Source organism: Capricornis sumatraensis, chromosome 1, assembly GCF_032405125.1.
Source record: "Capricornis sumatraensis isolate serow.1 chromosome 1, serow.2, whole genome shotgun sequence".
In the NCBI taxonomy this organism is placed as follows: Eukaryota; Metazoa; Chordata; class Mammalia; order Artiodactyla; family Bovidae; genus Capricornis; species Capricornis sumatraensis.
The window spans coordinates 258,286,734-258,301,295 of NC_091069.1; positions in this window are offsets into that span (position 1 = coordinate 258,286,734).

The window sequence follows — 14,562 nt, forward strand, 5'->3', positions numbered from 1 at the left end:
TTCCTCTTCACTTTCTGCCAGAAGGGTGGTGTCATCTGCATATCTGAGGTGTTTGATATTTCTCCCAGCAATCTTGATTCCAGCCTGTGCTTCCTCCAGCCCAGCATTTCTCTTGATGTACTCTGCATATAAGTCAATAAGCAGGGTGACAATATACAGCCTTGACGTACTCCTTTTCCATTTGGAACCAGTCTGTTGTTCCATGTCCAGTTCTAACTGTTGCTTCCTGACCTGCATACAGATTTCTCAAGAGGCCTATCAGGTGGTCTGGTATTCCCATCTCTTCCAGAATTTTCCACAGTTCCTTGTGATCCACCCAGTCAAAGGCTTTGGCGTAGTCAATAAAGCAGAAATAGATGTTTTTCTGGAACTCTCTTGCTTTTTCGATGATCCAGCAGATGTTGGCAATTTGATCTCTGGTTCTTCTGCCTTTTCTAAAACCAGCTTGAACATCTGGAGGTTCATGGTTCACGGAGAATTTTGAGCATTGCTTTACTAGTGTGTGAGATGAGTGCAATTGTGCAGTAGTTTGAGCATTCTGTGGCATTGCCTTTCTTTGGGATTGGAATGAAAACTGACCTTTTCCAGTCCTGTGGCCACTGCTAAGTTTTCCAAATTTGGTGGCATATTGAGTGCAGCACTTTCACAGCATCATCTTTCAGGATTTGAAATAGCTCAACTGGAATCCCATCACCTCCACTAGCTTTGTTCATAGTAATGCTTTCTAAGGCCCACTTGACTTCACATTCCAGGATGTCTGGCTCTAGGTGAGTGATCAAACCATTGTGATTATCTTGGTTGTGAAGATCTTTTTTGTGTGGTTCTTCTGTGTATTCTTGCCACCTCTTCTTAGTATCTTCCGCTTCTGTTAGGTCCATACCATTTCTGTCCTTTATCGAGCCCCATCTTTGCATGAAATTGTTCCCTTGGTGTCTCTAATTTTCTTGGAAAGATCTCTAGTCTTTCCCATTCTGTTGTTTTCTTTGAATTGATCATTGAGGAAGGCTTTCTTATCTCTCCTTGCTATTCTTTGAAACTCCGCATTCAGATGCTTGTATCTTTCCTTTTCTCCTTTGCTTTTCACTTCTCTTCTTTTCACAGCTATTTGTAAGGCCTCCTCAGACAGCCATTTTGCTTTTTTGCATTTCTTTTCCATGGGGATGGTCTTGATCCCTGTCTCCTGTACAATGTCACGAACCTCATTCCATAGTTCATCAGGTACTCTATATCAAATCTAGGCCCTTAAATCTATTTCTCACTTCCACTGTATAATCATATGGGATTTGATTTAGGTCATACCTGAATGGTCTAGTGGTTTTCCCTACTTTCTTCAACTTCAGTCTGAATTTGGCAATAAGGAGTTCATGATCTGAGCCACAGTCAGCTCCTGGTCTTGTTTTTGCTAACTGTATAGAGCTTCTCCATCTTTGGCTGCAAAGAATATAATCAATCTGATTTCGGTGTTGACCATCTGTAGATGAATAAGTTATGTCAAAGCAATCAAATATTAATGATGTGTACCATGTGACAAACACATTTCCAAAAACCTGTCTGCCACCTGCATCTCTGACCCTGCCTGCCAGTAACTCAGCAGCAACCACGCTGGGGGAGCGGGCGGAGGTGGCGGAGACCTGGGAGGGTCAGGCAGCCGTAAGCTCGGAGTGGGTGGGCTGAGTGGAGTGTAAGGCTGCAGGGATCAGCAGTCAGGGCAAGCGGGGTCAGCGGGAACAGCCCCGAGAGGCGTTGCGCTGTGATTACTGTTGTTTCAGCATAAATACATGTTGTTGTGTTTTAGCTCTGACAGGTAATTGCTGTGTTTCTGGGCCGCGGTGACAGGCTCTGACCGTGGAGGTGTCTGTGATGAGTGAGTTCAGATGACTGAGCTCGGTGTGGCATTACCACGGTCTGAAGGGCCGGTGACCCTGTCCCCCCAGCCTGGGTCCTGCCTTGTGACCGCCCCTGCCCCTCCCTTCTCCACACCTCGGCCATGGGGCCCTTTCCCTCTGCCACAATGTGGTCTTATTGACCTCCCACCTGTGACCACCCTCAACCCTGTCCCAGTGAGAGCCCAAAGCCCGCCCTTGGCACTCAGCACCCAGCCCCTGCCTGCCCGCAAGACCAGCACGCACAGACACGCCAAGCCCATGCCCTCCTCGAGCCCTCCATGGCTCCCGGTTCCTTCCTCCCAGGGCTGACCCTTCCTGCACGCTCGGACGGTTCATTTCCTGCAGCGTCCCTCCCTGACTCTGAGCTAGCGAGCTCCCTCCCTCCCTCTCAGCCTCCGCCCTCTTATTTTCTCCACATCCCTGTGATCACCTTATCTGTTTCTGGTCGGCTTTCTTCATTTTCTCTTCCCCTGAGGACATGCAGGTCTCAAGGGTTCACGTCCGTTTGCTTCATTGCTCTGTCTCCGGCCAAAGGGCCCCTCCGAGGTGCTCAGTCATCATTTGGTTTGGTGAATAATAGATAAAACCTGTCCCACGGGGAACAGACAAGCTCGTGCAGCAGAATCTCTGCCAAGCCCTTGCCACCGTCCCTGCAGGGTGGAGACGGCAGTGTCTGACTCCGTGCAGCGCAGGGCTCCCAGGAGCTCTTTAGGGGCCCCTGACACCGCAGGGTAACCCGCGAAGCTGCTGACGACCCCCTGCCACGGAGCCCTCCTACCAGGCCAGGAGAGTGACCGCTCAGTGACTGTCACCACAGCTGACGTGCACACCAAGGTGGACTCCCACACTAGGCAGCTGCCTAAGTCAAGAGTGACAGTGCTGTTCACGAAGAGTTCAGTAGCAACGAAAATGGACTCTGGGTATCTCCATAAAATGGGAGCTTCCTGGAACGATGTCAAGGCTCACAATTCCAGAAAGAGAAATGGAACTGGCACAATGAAGCCAGGGAACTAAGGAAGAGCAAAGCAGAGCAGCTGAACCTCGCAGCCAAGGACGCCACTGGGGCAGGAAACGCACCACACTTCCCAAGGACGTTAGGCGGGCCCGGCCCTCTCTCGTCCGCTCCCTTCAGGGTCGGGAAAGGGCAACCTGACCTGAAAAGGTGTCTGTGGATTAACAAAGCAGCACGCTGTGCCCTGCAAAGTCTCCTGCTGAGAAACAGAGGTGATGCTCACTCCCACCTCGGAAGGACCTGGTCAGACCTGGGCCTTGTCAGGACCACAGGGGCAAAGTGCTCCCAGCAAGTCTGGGACAGGCTTGTTCTGGCAGCCAAGCAGATGTCAGAGTCCCATGTCTTCCAGGAGCAGCGGGTCAGGACCTGAGTGAAGCCTGCTGGATGAGAGTCAGCACGGAGGGATGAGGTATGTGCTTGCGTGGAGGTGACGCCTCCCCCAGGCAGCCCCCCTGAACACACCTGTGATGGGATGCTCTCTGACATCTCGCGACTCTCCTCTCCAAAGTGCTGACAGAGCGGGGGGGATGTCCTAATTTTGAATCAACCTCTAGGGGTGTGAGGCATCGAGCAGATCGTGAGAGCCAGTTCTTTCATTTTCAGAAATTTTCAAGCCACTTAAGATCGTGTTGCTAGCTTAAAATTAGCACCATTCTTTGCGAGAAGCAAAATTAGCTTAAAATGAACTATGCTTAAAATTAGTCCAGGTTGGAGTATTTACACCACAAGAATTGACAAAGGCTGCAAATCAGGCCTTTTTAAAAATCTTTGCCAGAGCTGGTTATTAAACCAGCAAAGTATTGCTTGTATTCCTGAAAGCAACTGTGCCTGGTCTTACTCTATTTTTATCATTACTGGATTTTATTTTTAATCGTAAGTGAGATTTGTCTGTAGTTTTGTTCTGTTTTTTGCTTTGGGGATACATTCTTTGTCAACTTTATTTCTTCAAGTTTTCCATATTTTTTTAAGGCCAGTTTTTATCTCTGATTTTCAGTCATCTAGGGAATATTTTTAAATGCAGGGGCCCAGGGCATGCAGCTGATTAATTAAATCAGAATCTCTGAGGGTGGGACTCAAATTTCAGTATTTTTTTAAAAATCTTCACATAATTCCAATATTCAGCCAAAGTTGAGAACCAGTGCCTCAGCCCAGTGTTTCTTGATCACTAATATACATGCATCACCTTTCTAGGGGATTTAACTCCTGTTAAAACACAGAATTTAATTTAGCAGTGAGGATGGGGGCCAACGAACTCCCAGGGATGCTGCTGCTGCTGGCCCATGGATCACACTTTGAGTAGCAAGGACTTGAATAACAGTGTAATTATCTGTATTTTAAATTATTTATACAGCCAAAAATAAATAAAAATTTTAAATAAATAAATAATTCAAATAAATTAAATAAATAAATAAAGGTCAAGACATGCATGCAGGTCAAGAAGCAACAGTTAGAACCAGACATGGAGCAACAGACTGGTTCCAAATTGGGAAAGGAGTATGTCAAGGCTGTATGTTGTCACCCTGCTTATTTAACTTACATGCAGAGTACATCATGTGAAATGCTGGGCTGGATGAAGCACAAGCTGGAATCAACATCACTGTAGAAAGTAACTGCAGCCATGAAATTAAAAGAGGCTTGCTCCTTGGAAGAAAAGCTATGATGAACCTAGAGAGCATATTAAAAAGCAGAGACATTACTTGGCTGACAAAGCTCTATCTAGTCAAAGCTATGGTTTTTTTCAGTAGTCATGTATGGATGTGAGAGTTGGGCTATAAAGAAAGCTACATGCCAAAGAATTGATGCTTTTGAACCGTGGTGTTGGAGAAGACTCTTGAGAGTCCCTTGGACTGCAAGGAGATCCAACCAGTCCATTCTAAAGGAGGTCAGTCCTGGGTGTTGGAAGGACTGATGCTGAAGCTGAAACTCCAATACTTTGGCTACCTGATGGGAAGAACTGACTCATTGGAAAAGACCCTGATGCTGGGAAAGATTGAAGGCGGGAGGAGAAGGGGATGACAGAGGACGAGATGGTTGGATGGCATCACCAACTCAATGGACATGAGTTTGAGTAAGCTCTGGGAGTTGGTGATGTACAGGAAAGCCTGGTGTGCGGCAGTCCATGGGGTCGCAAACAGTCAGTCATGACTGAGCGGCTGAACTGAACAGGACTGGACTTCACTGCTGCCTGTGAGCTTTCTTTAGTGGCCGCGAGAGGTGGGATCCAAGGTGTTCTGAAAAAACAAGGACAGTCTCCACGCCCATGCTTTCAGGAGGGTTCCTTCTCCTCGGGATCAGAGAGGCAGATCAGAGGACTGAGTCCCCCTCCAGCCTCATCGTCGGCTACAGCATTTTCCCTCTGGGCGTCTTTTTATTTCTCTTTCATCTATTTCCAGTAGGTCCTTATCCTATGTGTGAAAATTTTTTTTTAAATCCAGTGTTTATTTTGGATTTTACACACAGACATAGTTCCTAGGCAAAAAAATAATGTATATATAGTTCAGTGAATATGAAAGTGTCTTCCTTTTTTCTGGCATTGCTGATGCTAGAGACAGAAACCAAATCCTTTGTGGAGGCTGAGCGGCAGGCCCACCCCCGGTGACTGTGTGGTTTGTACACCCCATGAAAACACCTGCTAAGACGATGGAGGGGTTAGAAAGCAGCTACCGTTCTGCTTGCCAAGCTGTGCGCCCTGGCAAGACAATTTATCAGTCAGAGGGCACCTTCCACACAAAAACGCTACACCACACTACACTCCGGCTGCGTTTGCCCTAAGCAGGACTTTTATTTATTTTGCACGAAAGTGCTCATTCCTTAATGGGGTTCCACCAATCTGTCCACTGGAGAAGTGTCTAATAAAAGAAAAATTCCTTCTCAGTTGCCTCAAAGGCCTGTCAAAGCTGGGTAGCCCTGTGTGTGTATGTGTGTAAGGGCATGGCTTGTAGGCTAACTCATTGCCTAGCTTCACCTAGTCTGAGGGCCCTGTGTTGCAGGACTGTGATGCTGAGACCAGGCCTGCCCTGGCAAACTGGCAGGGCCAGTCACCCCACTCTGGGGAATTTCCTTTAGCTGGGCACCTTCGGATTGTCACTTCATGATGGACGGAAGTTCCTGGCGTTTCCCCTGTCTCATCCCCTGTGGTTTCCTTGCCTTGGGGCGACCCTTGTGTTTAAAGGGCACAGACATCACAGAGGGAAGAAGCCCGATCCTGCAAAGCGTGCCTCTACTGGGGACGTTCTGGCGTCAGCGCCTCAGACCTCCTGATTGACTTAGAAGTTCACTCTTTTTCCTCCGTCCCTCTGTCCCAAAGGTGCTGGCTTAACTTCTATGCATTTCCTCTTTGCACAACTCTGTTCTTTCTTCCTACCTCTGCCCTGCACGCCCTCAGGGCACTACTTCTCTGCTCTTTCGATGGCTGAATACAAAAGGCTCCCTTCCTAACCTGACCCCCAGGCACACCTCTGAGTCCTGGTTGCTTTATTTAGTTGCCTTCCTCCCCTCCCTGACTAAAAAAGAATGTTTATTTGTGGCAAAATATTTAGAGTACAGAAAAGTAGTAACATTTTATGCGACTGAATTTCTTACCAGTAATTTTTCTATGAATATTTTTACACAGTTCAGAACAGACTGCATAGTTTTATATTTGGATTTTCTTTTTTTAACTTAACAACACGAACACTGTATTGAAATCCTAAAAACATTTTCCTATGACAGTCATATCAGCAAGATAGCAGGCCAGGAAGTTATAGACCCTGCTTCCCCCACAGAGACACCTAATTAACCACAATGTATATAGACCAGAACCCCTCCATGAGAACTCTAGAGCCCAACTGAGAGGCTGTAACACCCATAAAACCAAGAAGGGATTCCAGAAAAAGGGGATGCTACAATTGTGTTGTTGTGCAGTTGCTCAGTTGTGTCTGACTCTTTGCAACCCCATGGATGGCAGCACGCCAGGCTTCCCAGTCCTTCACTATCTCCCTGAGTTTGCTCAAACTCATATCCATTGAGTTGGTGGGGCCAGCCAACCATCTCATCCTCTGTCATCCCCTTTTTCTCCTGCCTTCAATCTTTCCCAGCATCAGGATCTTTTGCAATGAGTCAGCTCTTCACATCAGGTGGCCAAAGTATTGGAGTCTCAGCTTCAGCATCATTGCTTCCAATGAATAGTCAGGGTTGATTTCCTTTAGGATTGACTGGTTGGATCTCCTTGCAGTCCAGGGGACTCTCAAGAGTCTTCCCCAACACCACAGTTTGAAAGCATCAATTCTTCAGCCCTCAGTCTTCTTTATGGTCCAACTCTCAAATCCATACATGACCACTGGAAAAACTATAGCTTTGATTATATGCACCTTTGTCAGCAAAGTAATGTCTCTGCTTTTTAATATGCTGTCTAGGTTGGTCATAGTTTTTCTTCCAGGGAGCAAGCTGTAGACCGTCCTTCCCTCACAGAGACAGCTAATTAACCACAATATATAGACCAGAACCCCTCCATGAGAACTCTAGCACCCAGCTGAGAAGCTGAAACACCCAATCCACTGTAAAACAAAGAAGGGGTTCCAGCAAAAAGGGATGCTACAATTACGTTGTTGTTTAGTCGCTCGGTCATGTCCAACTCTTTGCGACCCCGTGGACTGCAGCACACCAGACTTCCCTGTCATTCACCATCTCCTGAAGCTTGCTCAAACTCATGTCCATTGTAACTCCTATAACTCAGCAGCAACAAAATCAAACAACTCAATTAAAAATGGGAAAAAGACTGGAAGTGTCATTTTTCTAAAAGTGATGTATAAATGGTCAGTAAGTAAACATCAGAGAAGTATAAATCAAATCACAATGAGATATCACTTCACACTCATTAGGACAGCTGCTATCAAAAATACACAGATGACAAGTGTCGCCAAGGAGGTGTAGAAATTGGAACCCTCGTTCCAAATGATGAGGTCGTAAGATGGTTCCACTGCCGAGTTCCAGACCAGCATGGCAGGGTAGGAAGGCCATGGACTCACCTCCTCCCATGGACACAGCAAAACTATAGCTACACACAGAACAAGTATCTCTGAGACTGACCCAAAGGCGAACTGAACAGATTTCCTATGACTAAGGTTATAAAGAAAAGGCCACACAGAGATGGAAAGTGGGGCAGAGATGCAATCCTGTACCTGGTGGAACTTTCTCAGGGGATGGAAGTGCTTGAAAACACCATTTTTTAAAAATAGTTATGGAAAACACTATCACCCAGCTGGCCTGGTGCTGGCAGGCACCATATCTATCACTCTCCATCAACCTAGCTAAAACCATGCACCCCACTTCAGTGATCCCCCAAGAACCTGTCCCACCTAAAGCAGCTCCCACCCCACCCCACCTGGCAGGTGGCCCTGGCTGAAATCAAGCCCCTCCAAAGCGGCTTCTGCTCTGGGGACCAGCACACCCATATCTGCTGTGGCCCACCCCCCACAGGAGGACACACGCAGGTGTCCACTCAGGGAATCACCACTGGAGCACCCGGCTCAGGTGACGGGGGAGAAGTGTGCCACCGAGCTCCACAGGGCTTTCTACATAAAGAAAGGCTTTCCACTCTTTCATGGCCAGGAGATCAAGCTGACATAGCTTATCCATAGAAACAAACACAGAAAGTCAGGCAAAATGAGATGAAAAATACCTGCAAACAACTTACCAGATAAAGGAGCTCAAAGTAATCAATATGCTCACCAAACTGGGAGAGGAAAGGATGAACTCAGTGAGAACTTCAGCAAAGAGGCAAAAATATGAAAAAGAAGCAGTCAGAAATGAAGAATTGTAACAATTGAAGTGAGAAACGCACCAGAGGAATCAACTGCAGTTTAGAGGATACAGAAGAATGAGTCATCAGTCTGGAAGACAGAATAGTGAGAATCATCCAACTGGAAAAGAAAAAAGACTTAAAAAATGATAGTTTAAGGGATCTCTGGGAAAACATCAAGCATACTAATGCTCACATTATAGGGGCCCCACAAGGAGAAGAGAGAGACAGAAAGGGACAGAAAGCCTATTTGAAGAAATAATGGCTGAAGATTTCTTTAAACTGCAGAAGGAAACACATCCAAGTCCAGGAATCACAGAATCCCAAGTGAAAAGAACCAAAAGACCCACATAAAGACATATTATAATTGAAAAGTCAAAAGTTAAAGATAAAGAGAGAATCTTAAGAGCAGTACGAGAAAAACAACTAGTTACATATTAGGGAACATCCAAAAGACTAACAGCTAATTTTTCAGTAGAGACTTGATAGGTCAGAAAGGACTGGAATGGTAGACTCAAAGTGCTGAAAGGCAAAACCTACAATCAAGAGTACTCTATCTACCAAAGTTATGATTCAGATTTGAAAGAGAGACTTAGAGTTCCACCTGACCTGCCTCCTGAGAAACCTGTATGCAGGTGAGGAAGCAACAGTTAGAACTGGACATGGAACAACAGACTGGTTCCAAATAGGAAAAGGGGTATGTCAAAGCTGTATATTGTCACCCTGCTTATTTAACTTCTATGCAGAGTACATCATGAGAAATGCAGGGCTGGAAGAAGCACAGGCTGGAATCAAGATTGATGGGAGAAATATCAATAACCTCAGATATGCAGATGACGCCACTCTTATGGCAGAAAGTGAAGAAGAACTAAAGAGCCTCTTGAGGAAGATGAAAGTGGAGAGTGAAAAAGTTGGCTTAAAGATAAACATTCAGAAAACTAAGATCATGGCATCTGGTCCCATCACTTCATGGCAAATAGATGGGGAAACAGTAGAAACAGTGGCTGACTTTATTTTTCTGGGCTCCAAAGTCACTACAGATGGTGACTGCAGCCATGAAGTTAAAACACGCTTATTCCTTGGAAGGAAAGTTGTGACCAACCTAGACAGCATATTAAAAAGCAGAGACATTACTTGGTCAACAAAGGTCCATCTAGTCAAGGCTATGGTTTTTCCAGTAGTCATGTATGGATGTGAGAGTTGGATTATAAAAAAAGCTGAGGGCCAAAGAATTGATGCTTTTGAACTGTGGTGTTGAAGACTCTTGAGAGTCCCTTGGACTGCAAGGAGATCCAACCAGCCCATCCTAAAGGAAATCAGTCCTGAATATTCACTGGAAGGACTGATGCTGAAGCTGAAACTCCAATACTTTGGCCACCTGATGGGAAGACCTGACTCATTTGAAAAGACCCTTATGCTGGGAAAGATTGAGGGCAGGAGGAGAAGGGGACAACAGAGGATGAGATGGTTGGATGGCATCACCGACTCAATGGACATGGGTTTGGGTAAACTCCGGGAGTTGTCAGACACGACTGAGCAACTGAACTGAAACGAACTAAGATGAACAAAAGCTAAAGGAGTTCATCACAACTAAACTGGTCTTATAAGAAAAAATGTTAAAGGGACATCTTTAAACAGAAAAGAAAAGTCAAAACTAGAAACAAAATTATAAAAGAAAAAAACTCATCAAAAGGGAGGGCATTACTAAGTGGTAAAAGGATCACTCCAACAACAGGCTATACCACTGGCAAGTATCGATGCACCCAGCATGAGAATACCTGAATACAAATATTAACAGACATAGAGGGAGAAATAGACAGCAGTACAATAACAGTAGAGAACTTAACACTCTACTTAGATCAAAGGACAGATCACCCGGACGGAGTATCAGTAAGGAAACATTGGCCTTCAATGGCATATTATACCAGATGAATTTGACAGATATCTATAGAACACTCCACCAGAAAACAATGAAACACACGTTCTTTTCAAGTGCACAGGGAACATTCTCCAGGACAGGTCACATGATAGGCTACAAAACAAGTTCTGATGAATTTAAGATTGAAATCACATCAAGAATCTTTTGTGACCACAGTGTTATGAGGCTAGAAGTCAACTACAAGGAAAAAAACTGCAACACACCCTCCCGCCCCAGTACATGTAGGCTAAAGAACATACTTCTGAACAACCAGTGGATCAACAAAAATCAAAAGGAAATTAAAAAATGCCTTGAGACGCATGAAAATGGAAACACAATGTTCCAAAATTTATGGGACACAGAAAAAGCAATTCCAAGAGGGAGTTGGGTTTATAGTGATACAGATCTCCAACAGGAAACAAGAAAATTTTCAAATAAATGATCTAACCTTACACCTAAAATAAATAGAAAATAGAGAATAAACAAAGCCCGAAGTTAACAGACAAAGGGAAATAATAAAGATCAGAATGGAAATAAATGAAATAGAGACTAAAAAGAAAATAAAAGATCACCAGATAAAGAAAACTGATAAACCTTTCAGCTAGACTCATCAAGAGAAAAGAGAAAGTGCTCAAATAAATAAAATCCGCAATGAAAGGGAAATTACAACTGACACCAAGAAGTCTGAGGATTATAAGAGAGTTAATACAAAGAATTAATACCAAGGGCACATTTCATGCAAAGATGGGCTTGATAAAGGACAGATATGGTAGGGACCTAACAGAAGCAGAAGATATTAAGAAGAGGTAGCAAGAATACACAGAAGAACTGTTCACGACCAAGATAATCATGATGGTGCTAGAGCCAGATGTCCTGGAATGTGAAGTCAAGTGGGGCTCAGAAAGCATCCCTACAAGCAAAGCTAGTGGCGGTGAGGGGATTCCAGTTGAGCTATTTTAAATCCTGAAAGATGATGCTGTGAAACTGCTGCACTCACTATGCCAGCAAATTTGGAAAACTCAGCAGTGGCCACAGGACTGGAAAAGGTCAGTTTTCATTCCAATTCCAAAGAAAGGCAATGCCAAAGAATACTCAAACTACCACACAATTGCACTTATCTCACACGCTAGTAAAGTAATGCTCAAAATTCTCCAAGCCAGACTTCAGCAATATGTGAACCGTGAACTTCCTGATGTTCAAGCTGGTTTTAGAAAAGGCAGAAGAACCAGAGATCAAATTGCCAACATCCACTGGATCATGGAAAAAGCAAGAGAGTTCCAGAAAAACATCTATTTCTGCTTTATTGACTATGCCAAAGCCGTTGACTGTGTGGATCACAAGAAACTGTGGAAAATTCTGAAAGAGATGGGTTACCAGACCACCTGACCTGCCTCTTGAGAAAACTATATGCAGGTCAGGAAGCAACAGTTAGAACTGGACATGGAACAACAGACTGGTTCCAAATAGGAAAAGGAGTACGTCAAGGCTGTATGTTGTCATCCTGCTTATTTAACTTCTATGCAGAGTACATCATGAGAAACGCTGAGCTGGAAGAAACACAAGCTGGAATCAAGATTGCTGGGAGAAATATCAACAACCTCAGATATGCAGATGACACCACCCTTCTGGCAGAAAGTGAAGAGGAACTAACGAGCCTCTTGATGAAAGTGAAATTGGAGAGTGAAAAAGTTGGCTTAAAGCTCAACATTCAGAAAACGAAGATCGTGGCATCTGGTCCCATCACTTCATGGGAAATAGATGGGGAAACAGTGGAAACAGTGCCAGACTTTATTTTTGGGGGCTCCAAAATCACTGCAGATGGTGACTGCAGCCATGAAATTAAAAGATGCTTACTCCTTGGAAGAAAAGTTATGACCAGCCTAGATAGCACATTCAAAAGGAGAGACATTACTTTGCCAACAAAAGTCCCTCTAGTCAAGGCTATGGTTTTTCCAGTAGTCATGTATGGATGTGAGAGTTGGACTGTGAAGAAACCTGAGCACCAAAGAATTGATGCTTTTGAACTGTGGTGTTGGAGAAGACTCTTGAGAGTCCCTTGGATTGCAAGGAAATCAGCCCTGGGATTTCTTTGGAAGGAATGATGCTAAGGCTGAAACTCTTTTAAGTACTTTGGCCACCTCATTCGAAGAGTTGACTCATTGGAAAAGACTCTGATGCTTGGAGGGATTGTGGGCAGGAGGAGAAGGGGATGACAGAGTATGAGATGGCTGGATGGTATCACTGATTCGATGGACGTGAGTCTGAGTAAACTCCAGGAGTTGGTGATGGACAGGGAGTCCCGGCGTGCTGTGATTCATGGGGTCGCAAAGAGTTGGACACGACTGAGCGACTGAAGTGAACTGAACTGAATACAAACAATTATACCCCAATGAATTGGAAAATCTAGAAGAAATGGATAAATTCTTATAAACATGCACTGTTCCAAGACTGAATCAGGAAGAATTAGAAAATCTGAACAGAGTGACCCCTAGTAATGAAACTGAATCAGTAAGTAAAAAATTCCAAAAAACCAAAGGCCAAGGACAAGATGGCTTTACCACGTGAATTCTACCAAACTTGTAAAGAAGAATTAATACCTATTCTTTTCAAACTACAGTTGACCCTTGAACAATGCAGCTTCAACTGCATGGGTCCACTTATATGAAGGTATTTTCCAATAGTAAATACTACAGTACTATATGGACTGCGGGTTGATTGATTCCACAAACATGAAGAGCCTGGATATGGAGGGCTGATTCTAAGTTATACGTGAATTAATGCCAACTGTATTTAAAAAAACTGAAGATGAAGGAATGCTTCCAAATTCATTCTATGAGGCCAATATCACCCTGATACCAAAGATAGATACTACCAAAAAAATTACAATCCAAAATTCCTGATGAACATATAGGCAAAAATCCTCCATAAAATATTAATCAATCAAATTCAACAGTCCAGTAAAAGAATTATACACTTTCAATAAGTAGGATTTATTCCAAAGATGCAAGAATGGTTCAATATTCACAAAACAATCATTGTGATAGCCATATTAACAAAAAAGGATAAAACCCACACTGTAGGTGGATTCTTTACCGTCTGAGCCACCAGAGAAGCCCATAAAACCCACATGATCATCTCCCTAGAGGCAGAAAAAGCATTTGACAAAATTCAACACCTATTTACGATAAAAATTCTCAATAAAGTCAGTATAGAGAGACCATACCTCAGCATAAAAAAGGCCATATATACAAATCTATAGCCAATCAATGGTGAAAAGCTAAAATCTTCTGTTCTAAGATCATGAACAAGACAAGAATACCAATTCTTTCCACTTTTATTCAACCTAGCACTGGAAGACTTAACAAAGGTAATCAGACAAAAACAACAACAACAAAAAAAGCCCTCCAAATTGGAAAAGAAAAAATACAACTGTCATTATACAGATGACATGATACTATATATAGAAAATCCCAAAGACTCCATACACAAAAAAACTATTAGAACTAATAAATGAATTCAGTAAAGCTGTGAGATATAAAACCAATATATAGTAATCTGTTGCGTTTCTATATACTCATAATGAACTGTCAGAAAGAGAAATTTAAAAATCAGTCCCACTTACAATTGCATCAAAAAATAAAACACCAGGCCTTCCTGATGGTCCAGTAGTTAAGAATCTGCCTGCCAATGCAGGAGACATGGGTTTGATCCCTCCTTCAGGAAGATCCCACATGCCAAGGAGCAACTCAGGCTGTGTGCCACAACTCCTGAGCCTGTGCTCAGGAGCTCAGCACCTAGAGCTCACAACAGGAGAAGCCACGGCAGTGAGAAACCCACACACCACCTTGCTCACTGCGACTAGAGAAAGCCCACCCACAGCACCAAAGACCTAGTGCAGTATAAATAAATAAATATTTTTTAAAAAGAATAAAATACCTAGGAACAAATTTAATCAGTAAGGTAAAGG